Here is a 15,222-nt window from a genome sequence, read left to right as displayed (position 1 = left end):
TTAATTCCTCTTTTGTTAGTAGGACATAAAAACTGAAAAATAGATGGTTCATTCAAATTGATAACTAGAAATCATGATACTTTGCAATCCTTTAGTTGAATAAATTTGAGGAAGAGGTTTAAGACATGCTGACTCCTTTGTGGCAATTAAGAAGGTTGAGAAACTGGGAATCTAGGATGTTCAGAAAGGGTTAACATGTAAAAAAAAGACATTCCAAGCATACAAAATGGTGCAATCAAAGGAATGAATGTGGGAAAGGGCAGAGGGTGTTTGGGGATCTGTTTTTCCCATGCAGTACTTGGGAGGAAACAATTTAAGAATGGAATAGTAGTGCCAGGATGTGGTGGGCCTTGAAGGCTAAGACAAGGAATCTGAACTTTATTCAATGAACATTTGGAAGTCACTGAAGATTTTTGACTGGAGGTGTGACACATAAGAAAGAAGAGTAGGAAAGCTATATAAAAGATGGATTTGAGGATGAAAAGAATGGAGGCAGGAAGAACTGTGGGGAGGCAATTATTATAGTCTGAGCTGGCAGTAATAAGGACCTAAACTAAGATGAACAAAAGAAGGAATAAGCATTTAATAAGTGCCTGCTGGAAAGAATTGGAAAGTAAGGGGATACCCATTAACTGAGGAATGGCTGAATAAGCTGTGGTATGTGATTATAATGGAATACTATTGTGTTATAAGAAATGATGAGCGAGAGGATTTCAGAAAGACCTGGAAAGACCTACATGGACTGATAGAGAGTAAAGTGAGCAGGAGGCAGGTAGATGGCTCAGTTAATTGAGAGCCCAGCCTAGAAACAGAAAGTCCTAGATTCAAATCTGGTCTCAGACACCTCCTGGCTGTGCTTTGGAACCAATACATAGTATTAATTCTAAGATGGAAGGGTAAGGATTTTTTTAAAAGTGAAATGAAGTAGCATGAAGTAAGCAGAACCAGGAGAACATTATACAAAGCAACAGCAATAATGTATAATGAACAATTGTGAATGTCTTTGCTATTCTCAGCAATACAATGATCCAAAACAGTCCCAAAGGGTTTGTGATGAAAAAAGCTATCCATCATCCAGAGAAAGAATTGATGGAGTCTGAATGCAGATTAAAGAAAACTACTCTTCACTTTATTGTCTTCATTTTTTAATTGTACCTTTTCCCACAACATGATGAATATGGAAATATGTTTTGTATGATAGCACATCTTTAACCAATAACAAATTGCTTACTGTCTTAGGAAAGGGGGAGGGAAAGGACAGGAGAGAATGTGGAACTCAAAATGCTGGAAAATGAATACCAAATTTGTGTTTACATGTAAGTGGGAAAAAATAAAAGACTACCAAAAAATCAAACTCACCTTGCTTTACAAAAAATGTCTACCATGTGCCAAGCACAGTACTAAATGCTTTAAAATTTGATCTTCTCAAGAACCCTGAGAGGTAGGTGCTATTGATATATTTTACAGATGAGAAAACTCAGAAAAATGGTTTGCCTAAGATTATAAGGCTAATAAGTATTGAGGCCAGATTTAAACTCAAGCTTTCCTGACTCTAGACCTGATCCTCTAGCCAAAGTGCCATCTAGCTGCATAGGGTAATGGCAGTGTGAATGGAGAGGAGAAATTAAATACAATTGCTAGATTTTGCAGAGATAGAATTGATAGAATTTGGATTTTTGATTCTAATCAAGAAGTTGTGCAATCGTGGGATTGTAGACGTAGAGGCAAAATAGAGTTTGGAATTCATCAAGTGCTTGCTTTACAGCTCCAGAAAAAAAACAAGATGAGTGATAGAAACAGTAAAGTCAGAAGGAGGAGGGGGCTAATCTGCAAAGATGCTAGCTAATGCTGTTCGGGTTGTCACGTAGGATGGGCAATGCCAGTGTCAACCTCTCTTGGCAATATCCCCATCTACATTCACTCCATTTTTGTTGTTCCTTAGAACTATGGATTAGTGACTAATCTACTCTGGTTCCCAACTGAGCTATACACACTTGGTCATTATGGATATCAAAGGTACATACCAGGATTTGGGGTTAATGTGAAAATCCCATTTCATAATAGGCTTTCATCTAGCAAAGGTATGTGCTGCTAATTACGATTTGCTTTAGAAGATTTGGTGTGGAAAGTGAAGCAGCAGGTATAGAGTTTAGAGAACTGATCTTGGCCTTGTTTTCTTTGATTCTTTCTCAAAGATGGATTTTGGTTTTTAATCTATCTGTGACCACACACATAGCAATTATCAATTCTTTCCACTCGCAGATTAAACTTGACTCCTTAAAGGGGCTCCAACATATTGGCAGAGATGTAAAGGTTTAATGAATTGCTGCTGTTTCACAAATGATGAAAAATACCTCTGTCCTTTCAACAGAGATGTGTGTGACAACTCTGCATATATGGATCAATCAATAATTCAGCAAGCATTTATTAAGTGCCAAGTATGTGCAAAGCACTCTTCTCAGCACTGGATAGACAACGACAAAAATGAACAGTCTCTACACTCAAGGACCTTATGTTCTAACATGGAAGACAAATAGAAGGTGGTTTAAAGATTGAATTTTGGTGGTCAAAGTAAGAAGCCAGGATGTGAAACATTAGCCCATTCTAGACAAAGTCAATATAAAGGAACAGAGGTGGATGATGGACAGTGGAATATCATGTGTGAGAAAAAAACAAAAAGAAAATTTAGGTGGATTGCAAAGTGAGTTGAGGAGAATAATGTGCAATAAGGTTGGAGATGAAGAGAAGGGGCCAAGTTATGTTGGGCTTTAAAAGTCAAAGAGCAGAGTTTATCCTTAATCCTAAATCATAAGAATATAAGGAAGAAAGTGACATAGTCAAACATGTTCTTGTTCAATCCTGTAAGACACTTTGGAACTTCCTTTGGGATTTTCTTGGCAAAAATAATTGAGTAGTTTGCCATTTCATTCTCCACCTCTTTTTATAGATAAGAGACTGAGACAAACAGGGTTAAGTAACCTGCCCAGGATCACAGATCTAGTACATGTTTGAGGCTGGATTTGAACTCAAATATTCCTGACTTCGGTTCAAATGTTCTATTCACTGTACCACCTGATTGCCAGTTAGCCCTTCATTTTTATAAAGTCACTTTAGCAGCTATTTGAAAGGATAGATTAAAATAAGAAGAAACTTGAAGCAGAAAGACTAACCAGAAGACTTAAAATTGGTCAGAAGAAAGGTGAAAAAGCATGGTAGTTGTGTGAGTAGAAATAAGCGGTTGGATTTAGAGATGTTGTGAATGTATAAATGACATATTTGGATATATGGAGTGTTGGAGAAGTCCCCACAATTTGATTCCTGGTCCTCCAATAGTCCCCTTCATCATGTGGCACAAATGGCCTCAGACCACCCTTCTAAGGTCTCATCATAGTGGCCACTTTCTTATCAGTGCCACTTACTCCTACAAAATCATACTATAGTGGTGAGAACAGCTATCTCTCTAAGCACTACGAGTTTCTCTGCAATATTGCCTTTTTTGGAACATGACCATCACCATCTAGCAGTTTATGCCCCACGTCAAAATATTCCTAGTTACAGCTCTGCTTTAATGTTCTCCCTTCCTTTTCTCAGTTTTCATTCTTCTTAGCCTTTCTAGAGAGTTTAGCATGCTTCACCATCTCCTCCTCTTTTATCTTCTCTTCTGTCTGTATTTTTAGAACATTATCCTCCCCAGTTGTCTTCTAACATATCTGATCATTGTCTTTTATTTGTTGAGTCAATCAATCATTAATCAACAAACATTTATTAAGAAACTTCTATGTCCCTGGCATTGTGTTATATGATGGGAATAAAAATGCAAAGAACAAAGTAATTTGGTGTTTTGCAATTGTGTTTGACTCTTAGTGACCCCATTGAGGGTTTTCATTGCAAATATACACAGTAGTTTGCCTTTTCCTTCTCCATTTCCTTTTCCTTCTCCAGTTCATTTCACAGATAAGGAACTGAGGCAAACTGGGTTAAGTGATTTGCCAAGGGTCACTCAACTAGTAAGGCCTTTGAGGACATCCAGAAACCCTTCCTGTAGAATGTGGCACGTGAACTGAGTTTCAAAAGAAGAGAGAGATTCTACTGGGAAGAGGGATTACATTCCAGGGAATATGGAAGAGAGGTCAGGTACAGCTGGTAAATCTAAGCTCCTGCCACCACGAGGTATGGAGGCAAAACCAACATCAGCGCTGGCTAATTGGTATCTTCACTGCCAAAAACTGCAGCTGTAAATCCCAACAGAGGGAGGGCAAGGCAGGTGAGAGTGATGTGTTTGTGGACCATCTGTGGATCCCACCCTCCTACAGACTGGGATAATCCACCATGTTTGAAAAAGGCCAATTCTGGCCTTTCTGCAGAGAAGTTGTTCTTAAACCTTGAGGCTGGGGCCTGGTACTGAAGAAGGACAAGTTCCTCAGTGAACCTTTCCATATTTCTAAAGGTCAATTTTCAACAATCTGGATTAGGAAGTACAAGGAAATAAGACCACTCAGGTTCTAATCTCTTCTTGGACACCAACTCTGGAAGTTTGCTTATTCCCTTACAAAATAAAATGATTGTTCAAAGGACCAAATTTGATTTGTGTTACTCGCTTCCTGACAGAGAGGTGATAGTCTCAAGTTACCAAAAGACACATGCAATTATGGACATGGCCAATATGGAAATCTGTTATGTTTGAACATGGATTTTATTATGAGGGTTTTATTTTTCCTACTATATTTTTCCCAGTGGGAAGAAAAAGGCCAAAAGGAGGGAACAATAATGTTTTTATTTTAAAAATAAAAATTTTAAAATAGGGTTAGACCAAGTGATCGCTACATAGATATTAATTCTTCTAGGTCTTATTGTGATACAACTATGAAATTTGGGCTCTATTTAATATTTCATCTCAGCCTCAGTTTCAGTAAAAAATGCTGAATGGATATTCCTCTGTGACATGAAGGGTCCTCAATTATTTTTCCTTTTATAAAATGGATAATTTGGACTAGATGCCCCTTAAGGTTCCTTCCAGCTTTAACATGGTATTTTGAGGGTTTTGGTAGAGTTGGCTTCAAATCCTTCTTAAGCCCTTCCCAAAAGCTTTCATCCTGGCAATTATCCATGTTTGCCAACGAAGATCAGTCTAGCTAAATTCTAAGAAGTTCATCACCAGGTTAGTTGTAGCATAATAGATTTTTCTGTATAGAGGCAACTCAGAATGACCAGCCCAGAGGGGCTGTGAGTTCTATTGGCTGAGGGAAATCACCTCATTGAAATCACAGATCCTTGAAGTTATCAAGAGGAACTAAGTATAAAGCTTTGGGAACAAATCACTCAGCATTGGGTTCACAAGGGCAGAATTTGCACTTCAACAAATACTCTGCGATTCATGCATGAAACCCACTAATGGGTTAGTCACTGGTATGAATGGCAGACTGGAAGCTGAGAAGCCATATCAACTATCCTTTCAGACACCTGAGACATATGTTTACCTAAGAACAGGTAGAAACAAAAGACTGACACCTTCTCAAGCATTCTGAGCCCACTTTGTTTTGCTGGGCTGTACATGTGCTCCATCTTACAAACTGGTCATTAGAAAATACAATTGTGCTAAACTAGGCATGAAGTGGGGGCATGAGACATCATGTATTCATACTAGAAGAAAAAGCAATTTTTCTTTCTATGACTATCTTTCTATAATGCCTAGTTGCTGTGAGAATTGTGTGGTGGTCTACATCTTTGTATTGGGAGTTACGGAGGTAGATTTAGGTTCAAAAGAAGGAACTTAATCATTCAAGATACCTACCTCATAATTCACCATTATCCTTAACAAAAAAAGTAACATTATGTATAATAACCATCTGTGTTTCTGGCTTGTATCTCCTATCAGATTATACCTTCCTCAAGTGGAAGGCCCATGTCACTTACATTTTAGATCTCCGTTAGTGCCTAGCACAGTGCTTTGTACACAGTGGATACTTGGTAAAAGCTAAATGGCACTAGATTTGGAGCCACAAAGACCTGGATTCAAATCTGAAAACAGAAACTACCAGTTACTTCCAATTTAGGATGGGACGAATAAAGGAAAAGTCCTGAAAGAGATTGCATTCAAAGTGGATCCAAAGGATTGATAGTACTACAACAGCAGAAATATTGGGGTGGGTAAGGGGAGAAAGGAAGAAGAGTCATAGGGAATGAGGAGGCAGTGAGAAGAGCGGGAAGAAAGACACAGAACAAGGTAAATAACTCAAAAGGAAAATGCTTTATAAAACCCTTGGTATTTTATTCAATCTCTGCTTCTGTTTCCTCATCTATAAAATGGATATAATAAAAGCAACTACTACTCAATGTTATCATGAGGATTGATTGAGATATTTGTAAAATATATTGCATGTGATAAATGATTCTAAATACCATCAAAAACAGAATTCTTACAAGCTAGTCGAATATATCTTAAAGACAGAACAACTCTCTAAATGTGTATTCTCTAAAGTTTATAAAAAATTAGTCATGGGAGAGAAATAGTGTGGCATATTGGTTGGAGTTTGAGAACTAGAGTGAAGAAAATCTGGGTTCAAATCCAATCCCTTATATTTGACAATGAGCATGTCACCACATCTTAGAGTTTTAGGTTCCTAAGTCTCCAAGTCATTGTTTGATTGTGATTTTCCCATTGTGACAGAATCATAGATCTTTGACATAGTGTGTATACAATCATTTTGCCACCTTGTAAATAGGATATTTGGTCATTTGGCTCCCATAGTGTGGATTTACTCTAAAAATTCTAGTTTTTTTCCTCTGTCATCATAGAGATTTAGACATCCTTTTATTTAAACACACTTAGGAATATTTTGTTTGACCTAAGACAAAGCAAAGACACTGGGAAGAGAAGACGACAAGAGAATGGAATGTGGAAACATAAGAGGAAGCTCTGAATAGACCTAGGAAACTAGAGAAGTAAAGAACAAATAGCATATGAAGATAAAAGGTGTGACCACCAAAGTGCCTATCCTTGTGTTAAGGCTCATATGCCAAAAGACTATCTATTTGCATAAAGTTATGTCAATATGCACATTTCTGTACACCTGGCATGAAGGCTTACACTTAGATTACTGATTCAAAAGAAGGAAAATTGTGAACACATGTTGAAAAATAACTATTAGCACTGTAAATATCATCATCTCTGACTTTAATGGCATAAAAAACAATAAGACCTTTAAAAAGAATGATTCATTCAGGTGGGCAGACTTTAATTTTATTGTTGTCAGGCAAGAAAGTCATCAAAATTAGCTTTTGATTCAGCTGGAATTTATTTGGTTGGTTTGATTTAATTCAGTAAACACTTGTTAAAGGCCAGATGACCAAAGAAAGGAAATATGATACAATCCCTCCCCTCAAGAAGTGTATGATCTAGTAGTGGAGAAAAATACTTGAATGAAAATAGAGGAAGGTAGACAAAAAACAAGTGAAATAAAATAATATTTTATGAAACATAGAAGCACTAACACTTATTTCCAGTTGGAGGATGGGAAGAATCAAGGAAGACTTTCCTGAAAAAGATAGCATTCAAACTGGATCTTGAAGGACTGATAGTACTATTTTAGCAGAAATATTGGGCTGGGTTCAGAGAGGAAGAAAGGAGAGGAGGCACAGGGAATGAAAGGGAGCAGAAAGAATAGCAGGAATAAAGACAGAATATGATAAATAACTCAAAGGAAAATGCTTTACAAGACTGAAAATACAATATTTATATTACTTAAATTATTACTCAACTACATTTAGTGGTAATTGAACCATTGATGTACTATACAAGGAAAGCAGCTCTGAAATAGTGGAAAGAGTAGTGTATTATGGTGCTGGAAGAGCTGGATTTAGGGTTTAATCACAGAGACTGGGCCAAAATACTGAAAAGCTAAAGGTCTCACCCAAAGTCCTACTCTCAATGTGTGTCAAACGTTCAATTCAATTCAGGTCTTTCAGACAATAAGGATCATTCTCTGTTCACCACACCAATCAGTCTCTCAGTTTACCCATAAAAGAAGCAAGCTGGACTAGAAAATATCTGGGATCCTTTCTAGTTCTAAATTCTATGGTCTTTCACTTCTGATCCTCAGTAATCAATGCTGCTTTGCAGCTCTGAGAAAGGGTTCAGAAAGAAAACTTATAGTCACCTTTTGCTATATATCTTAAATGCAAGGTACTGAAGGTCTGAAGGAAAGGAAGAATAGAATCTTACATTGAAAGTGGGCCAGCTTGCCACTGCTCTGTGCCCAGGAATTGACATGGGTAATGCCTTCTTGAGTATAATTGGGAGAGTTGGGCTTTTCCAGAGTTATCTTCTGCAATCAAAGCTTTCCTGAGAATCATTGGAAATGTTACCTATGTGAAGGTTATTCTGGCTCCTTTTATCTGTACAAAGCTATCAGTTACTAAATTCTTTTCTAGAAAAGAGCAGCTGAAATATATAGAGATGCAGCTGCGAGACACCTGGCAGACAGATTCGATTCGGAGAACAGCCCTGTTAGGTGATAGGCAGAGAGATCTCCATATCCATTATTCATTACACATATGCCATTTCTATGACTCTTCTAGTATCTTCTCGCCAACAAAAATATTAATTTGCCCATCCCCAGACCAAAGAGAAATTCATTCCAAATTCATTAGTAATCTAAACTCCATTCCTCCTCCACCTCCTCTCATTATGTTTCAGAAATTTCTATTCATGTTTTTCTTAACTTGAAAATTATAAAATGAATAATCTTTTCTATTCTTGTATAAGGATAGCAGAAGTTTCCAAACAGATAGGCTACTGAGGCAATGCTATTATCAATGTAAAGGGATTGAGTAGGTTGGAAAGGGAATTTTTTTTAGATTCCATAATTTAGGGTTCTTTTTCTGTCCTTCCTCTTCAAGAGTAGATAGTCTTGGAAATATGTGACTCTCCTTTCTTCAGTGAAAAGTTTCAACAGTCTATTTCTTGTGGAAATAAGAAGTTTTTCTTATGCCCTATTTCTCAAAAGCCACTAACTAAGCTATATGGCTTTGCCCACATGAGTCACAGCTGAGATACATTTTCCTCACCTGAAAAGATAATGTTTGCCCTGCATAGCTTACAGGGTAGTTTACATAGAAAGTGCTTTTAAAATCTTAAAGAACTATGGAAGAGAAAATTGCCAAGACTATTTATTAGGCAGCCTGGTGAAGTGATGAGAGGGCTGGCCTTGGAATGAAAATAAATTGGGTTCGAATTTTTTTGTTTTTATCTACATGCTGTATGATATGGACAAATCATTTGAGGCAATTCTCTAAGACCTTACATAAGTTACAAAGAGCCCATCTTCAATGGCAGAGGAGGATTCCACACCATTAGCTCTCCTAGTATTGGATCTGCCTCTTCTTATTACCACAACAGCATAAATTAATTCACTTATGAGAGAGAAACTTCATCCAAAACCTTGCCTAGCACTTAACTGAACTGGAGAGGAGTATTTTATTTTTCATCACAGCCTCTCCTTACTATAATATTTTTTTTACGTGAGTAAGCCAACTTCATTTCAAAACTGTTATTTATATTTGCCTTTAAAAAGTATTTTTAAGTCGCAGAAGGCAATGCCTACAATAACTCTGATTATGATCATGATAAATTAAGCCTTTGAAATGTAGAAGTCTAAGAAATTCTGCTAGATTTAGTGTCATCCCTTTATGGAAAAGGTTCTTAATTGTGTGTGTGTGTGTGTGTGTGTGTGTGTGTGTGTGTGTGTGTGTGTCATGGATCCCTTTGGCAGTTTGGTGAAGCCCACAGATGAATCCTTTCTTAGAATAATATTTTGGAGGGGTTGGTTGAAAAGATTACTCTATTACAAAAATGAATAATATGGAAATAGGATTTGAATGATAATATATGTATAATATATGTATAACCCAGTGAAATTGCTTGTCAGCTCCGGGAGGAGGGAGGGAAGAGGGGAAGGAGACAACAACAATCATGTAACCATGGAAAAAATTTTTAAATAAAATGAATAAAATAAAAATAAAACATTTTTTAAAGAGTAATGTTTTTAAAGCATAAAATAAAATATGTTGGATTATAAAGGAAACCAATTATATGTAATTTTAAAAATATATTTAAAAGAAGTTCATGGCCAGGTTAAGAATCCTTGCTAAGATTTTTCCAGCAGCAGGTGTCTTCTCTTTTTTGCCTACATGAAATACTTTAAAAGAACTTTAAGGAGCAACAACAGGTAGCTAGAGGGTACAATAACTAGCTAAAGTACTGAGCCTAGAATCAGAAAGACTTGAGTTCAGATTCTGACCTCAGATACCCTGCCTCCAGGGTGACTGGGCAAGTCACTTAGCCCTTTTCTGCCTCTGTCTCATCATTTATAAAATGAGGAGAATAATAAAATCTATCTCCCAGGGTTGTTTTAAGGATAAATATGAGAATATTTGTAAAGTACTTTGCAGACCTTAAAGCATCATATAAATGCTAGCTTTTATTATTGCTATGTTATTTTTGGAAACAAAATTTCAAACTGCTCCAAGCCATCATATGTAAAGGACACCAGCTTCTTGTTTTTCTTGTTTTAAGAGAAATATTTCACACAATATTTTTCCTATTATACTTCATAACCAAATCATGCTTTTATTCCTTTTAGAGAATTCCATCTTTCATAGCACCTAGCAGAGAGCACACAGCCCATAAATGCATTTATTTAACTCCTTGATTTCCCTGGAGTTTAGACTCTGGAAGATGAGCTACATTATAGCCTTAAGAGTTCTCCTCTACTCTTTACTCTCTTTCACTCCTCTGTCATATTCTGAATAATTACTATTGTTTCTTCCTCCACAATATCTCTCACATTATTAGCTTAGGACCTCACCTCCTGTAGTCTACCTGCACTATTGCAATAAACTCCTAATTGGCCTCCAAGACTCTCCCTCTCCCATCCATTTTCCATGATGCTGTCAAATGGAAATTCCTCAACTAGAGACATGACCACATCATTCCCCTGCTCAGTGGGTTTCCTTGGCTTTTTATTATTTCTAAGCCTATGAGTTCCTGTTTAGCACTTAAAATTCTTCATAACCTATCTTTTTGATTATCTCCCTCCCTCCAATATTCTTTTTTTTAACTGATAAGACTTTTAAAATAAATTGTGAAGTAAACAGAGCCAGAACAATTTATATAACATTGTTCCCTCCAATATTCTAACCAAACTGATCTACTAGATATTCCCCAGGCACAGCATCCATTCTACTGCATTTACACAAGTGGTACAATACTGGTAATGCTTCCCCTTTTCACCTTCATCTTCTGGAAACTTTTCCACTCTTCAAGGATCATGTCAAGTGCCTCCTCTTTCAGAAGTCCTTTTCTGATCCTACCAGTTATTATATTCTACCTAGCCCCAAAATAACTTTGTATTTACTTTGTTCGTATGGTGCACTTGATTATCTTTTATGGGGCAGCTAGATGGTACAGTGGATAGAGTACAGAGCCTGGAGTCAAGAAGATGCTTCTTCTTGAGTTCAAATCTGGTCTCAGACATTTACTAGCTGTGTGACCCTGGGCAAGTCACTTAACCCTGTTAGCTTCAGTTTGTCATTTGGAGGAGGAAATTGAAAACCGTGCTAACATCTTTGCCCAGAAAATCCCAAATAGAGTCATAAAAAGTGGGACAGGACTGAAAAGTGACTAAAATATTTTTTATAAATTTCACAAATGGTATATAAATTCCACTAGACTCGGATCTATTTCCTTTTCATCTTTCTATCTCCAGTTCCCAATAGCACATAAACAATAATTAGATCCCCATGTGTGTCCATAACACACATGTTAGTTTGATCTGTAGTAGATTTTCTCTTTAATATATAAACTTATTTCATTAAATATTTCCCAATTACATGAAAAAAGGTTTTAACATTAATGTTTTTTTTAATTTTGAGTTTCAAATTTCTCTCTTTCTCTCTCACTCCTCCCTTCTCCTTGAGAAAGAAAGCAACTTGATATTGATTATATTTGTGAAGTCACAAAAAATATATTTCCATATTTGACTTACTGCAAATAGAAACAGACCAAAAAATTAGAAAACCAAAGAAAGTGAAAAAAAAGTATGCTTCTATCTACATTCAGAATTCATCAGTTCTCTCTCTGGATCTATAGAGTCTTTTTCATCATTGGGTCTTTGGGCATTATCTTGGATCATTGTTTTGATCAGAGTAACTAAGTTTTTTGCAGTTGATCATCCTTACTATATTGCTATTACTAGGTACAATATTCTTCCAGTTCTGCTCACTTCACTTTGAATGAATTCATTTCAGTCTTCCTAGATGTGGGGATTATGGAAAGAAAAACAAATAATTTTGATTACATGAAAATAAATGATCTTTAAACAAAATCAGTATAGCCAAAATAAGAAGGAAAACAGAAAACTGGTGGGGGCAGCGGGATGACAGCAAATTTCTCTGATAAAGGCCTCATTTTTCAAATATATAGGCAACTGATACTATTTCTATTCTTGACTCGGATAGATAGATAGATATATAGATAAATATGAGAAATGAGCCCTTTTATCAGAGAAACTTGCTGTCATTTAATTTCACGTAATCAAAATTATCCATTTTACTTCCCATGATCCAATTTATCTCTTGTTTGGCCATAAACTTTTCCCTTGGATCTAACAGACATTTTTATTACTTTCCTAATTTATTTATGATATCATCCTTCATGTCTAAATCATTTATCCATTTTGACTTTATTTTGATACTCAGTGTGAGATGCTCTCTCTCTCCAAATATATATATATATACATATATATATATATCACATATATACACACACACATATATTTTTTCCATCTTTGAACCAATTTAGATATGAGTGAGGTTCAAGCATTGCTCACCCACCTCATCATTTTCTTCTCCATTGTAAAAACTCTTCCTTGGGCACCTCCTCTATGTGAGATAATTTTCTCTCTTTATTACTTATCCATTTTTGTAGTCTCCCAACATAATCAACTCACTACTATGCCCTCTTTCTATTAGAGTCCTTCTAATTGCTATAATAATGAAAAAGTTTTTTAAAGTTATATGTATCGTTTTCCCATAAATAAATATAAACAGTTGAACTTTTTTGACTCCCTTCTGATTTCTCTTTCATGTTTACCTTTTTATGCTTCCCTTAAGTCATAATTAAAAGTAAAATTTTCTATTTAGTTATGGTCTTTTTGGCAGAAATGCATGAAAGTCGTCTATTTCATTAAATATCAATTTTTCCCTTAAAAATTATGTTAAGTTTTGCTGGGTAAGTTATTTTTGGTTGTAATACCAGTTCTTTTGTCTTCTGGAAAATGATAGTGCAAGCCCCCCCTCCTTTAATGTGTTAGCTGCTAAACCTTATGTGTTCTTGACTCTGGCTCCATAGTATATGAATGATTTTTTTATGGCTAATTAAATATTTTCTCTTTGACCTGGGAGCTCTTGAATATGTTTACGGGAGTTTTCATTTGAGGATCTTCTTAGATTATGATCAGTGTATTTTTCTATTTCTATTTTGCCCTCAGATTCATAGATTATCAGGGCAGTTTTTCTTGACAGTTTCTTGAAATATGATTTCTAGCCTCTATTTATCATGGCTTTCAGATAGCCCAATAATTCTTAAATTATCTCTCCTTGATCTATTTTCCCAGTTAGTTGCTTTTTCAATAAGATATCTCATATTTTCTCTGATTTTTTCAGTGAATTTTCATATTTTTCTATTTATCCAATTCTGTTGTTAAGGTGTTATTTTCTTCAGTATTTTGGTGCCCCCTTTATCCTTCTGTTAGTTGTATTTGCATAATTTTCTTCTTTTAACCTCATTTCTTTACCTAATTTTTCCTCTACTACTCTTATTTGATTTTGAAAATCATTTTAGTACTCCCAGGAATTCTTATTTGACTTCTACCCAATTCACCTCTTTTCTTTGAGACTTTGCTTATACCTGTTTTGATATCATTTTCTTCTTCTAAGTTTGTATCTTGATCTTTACTGTCACCATAATAGATTTTTATTGTTAGGGTTTTGTTTGTTTGTTTGTTTGTCTGTTCATTTTTCTGCTTTATTTCTTGATTTTGAACTTTATGTTAAAATTAGTCTCTTTGTTCCCAGAAGGGGAAAAGGGGAAAGATATTGGTCCAGTTTCAGGCTTCTTTGCATTGCTATTTTTAGTCAGTTCTGTGGATCTGTAAGTTTTCGGTATTTCTAAGGTGATGTGATCTATGAAAAGATGTATACTACTCTCCTGGTCTGTACTTTTGTCTTTACCCAGGAAGGTTCCACAATCCCTTAGGACTGTAATCACCACTATTCCTCAGAGTCCCAGCCCACTCTTGACAAAGTGTTCCTCTCTGCCCTTGAACTATTATCCAAAAATGTATATAGGCAATGGAACTGCCAGACAGTATCTGGTCTTGCATCTGGTAATAGCACAGTGGTCCTCTGTAATCTCTTTTTTTTTACTAATTACTAGGTTCCCTTGCTTTCTGTGGTTTGAGAGCTCCTAAAGTGGCTGTTGCTTCTTTTACCATCACCTTGTCATACCACTGGTGTTTCATCCATATAGGTTCCTATGTCAAAAGATCTCCCTTTCCAACCTCACAAATTGTTAAAGACTAATTATCTTAGTCTGGAAGAATATATCACCCTGGCCTTTGTTGACTCTACCATTCTAGAATTCAATTTGAGGCATCACTTCAAAGTTGTTTTGATGGGAATAGTGAGAGAGCTAAGCTAAGTGCTTCCTATACTCCATTTTGACTCCACTCCCAAAAGTCCTAATCCGTAGTGTTAATATTTTCTCCATTGCTTTCATAAATTTAGACAATCAACAAAACAATAAAGCAAACCCTGGTTTTGTAATGTTTGATGAGTTCTGAAGCATAAATGCTTATGTAAAAAATTTAATAATCTGCTCTCCTGCATTAGGATCTGGTTATACTACATTATATCTCTTAGCACATAGTAAGAGCTTAATCAACATTTGTTGGACCTAACTTAACTGAATTGAGCTAAATTGAGTTAAGTTGAAAATACAGAAGAAAGGAAGAAAGAAAGAAAGAAAGAAAGAAAGAAAGAAAGAAAGAAAGAAAGAAAGAAAGAAAGAAAGAAAGAAAGAAAGAAAGAAAGGAAGGAAGGAAGGAAGGAAGAAAGAAAGAAAGAAAGAAAGAAAGAAAGAAAGAAAGAAAGAAAGAAAGAAAG

The sequence above is a fragment of the Gracilinanus agilis genome, chromosome 1 (assembly GCF_016433145.1).
Source record: "Gracilinanus agilis isolate LMUSP501 chromosome 1, AgileGrace, whole genome shotgun sequence".
Taxonomy (NCBI): Eukaryota; Metazoa; Chordata; class Mammalia; order Didelphimorphia; family Didelphidae; genus Gracilinanus; species Gracilinanus agilis.
The sequence above is the reverse complement of the archived record's forward strand: the minus strand, read 5'-3'. Positions refer to the sequence as shown.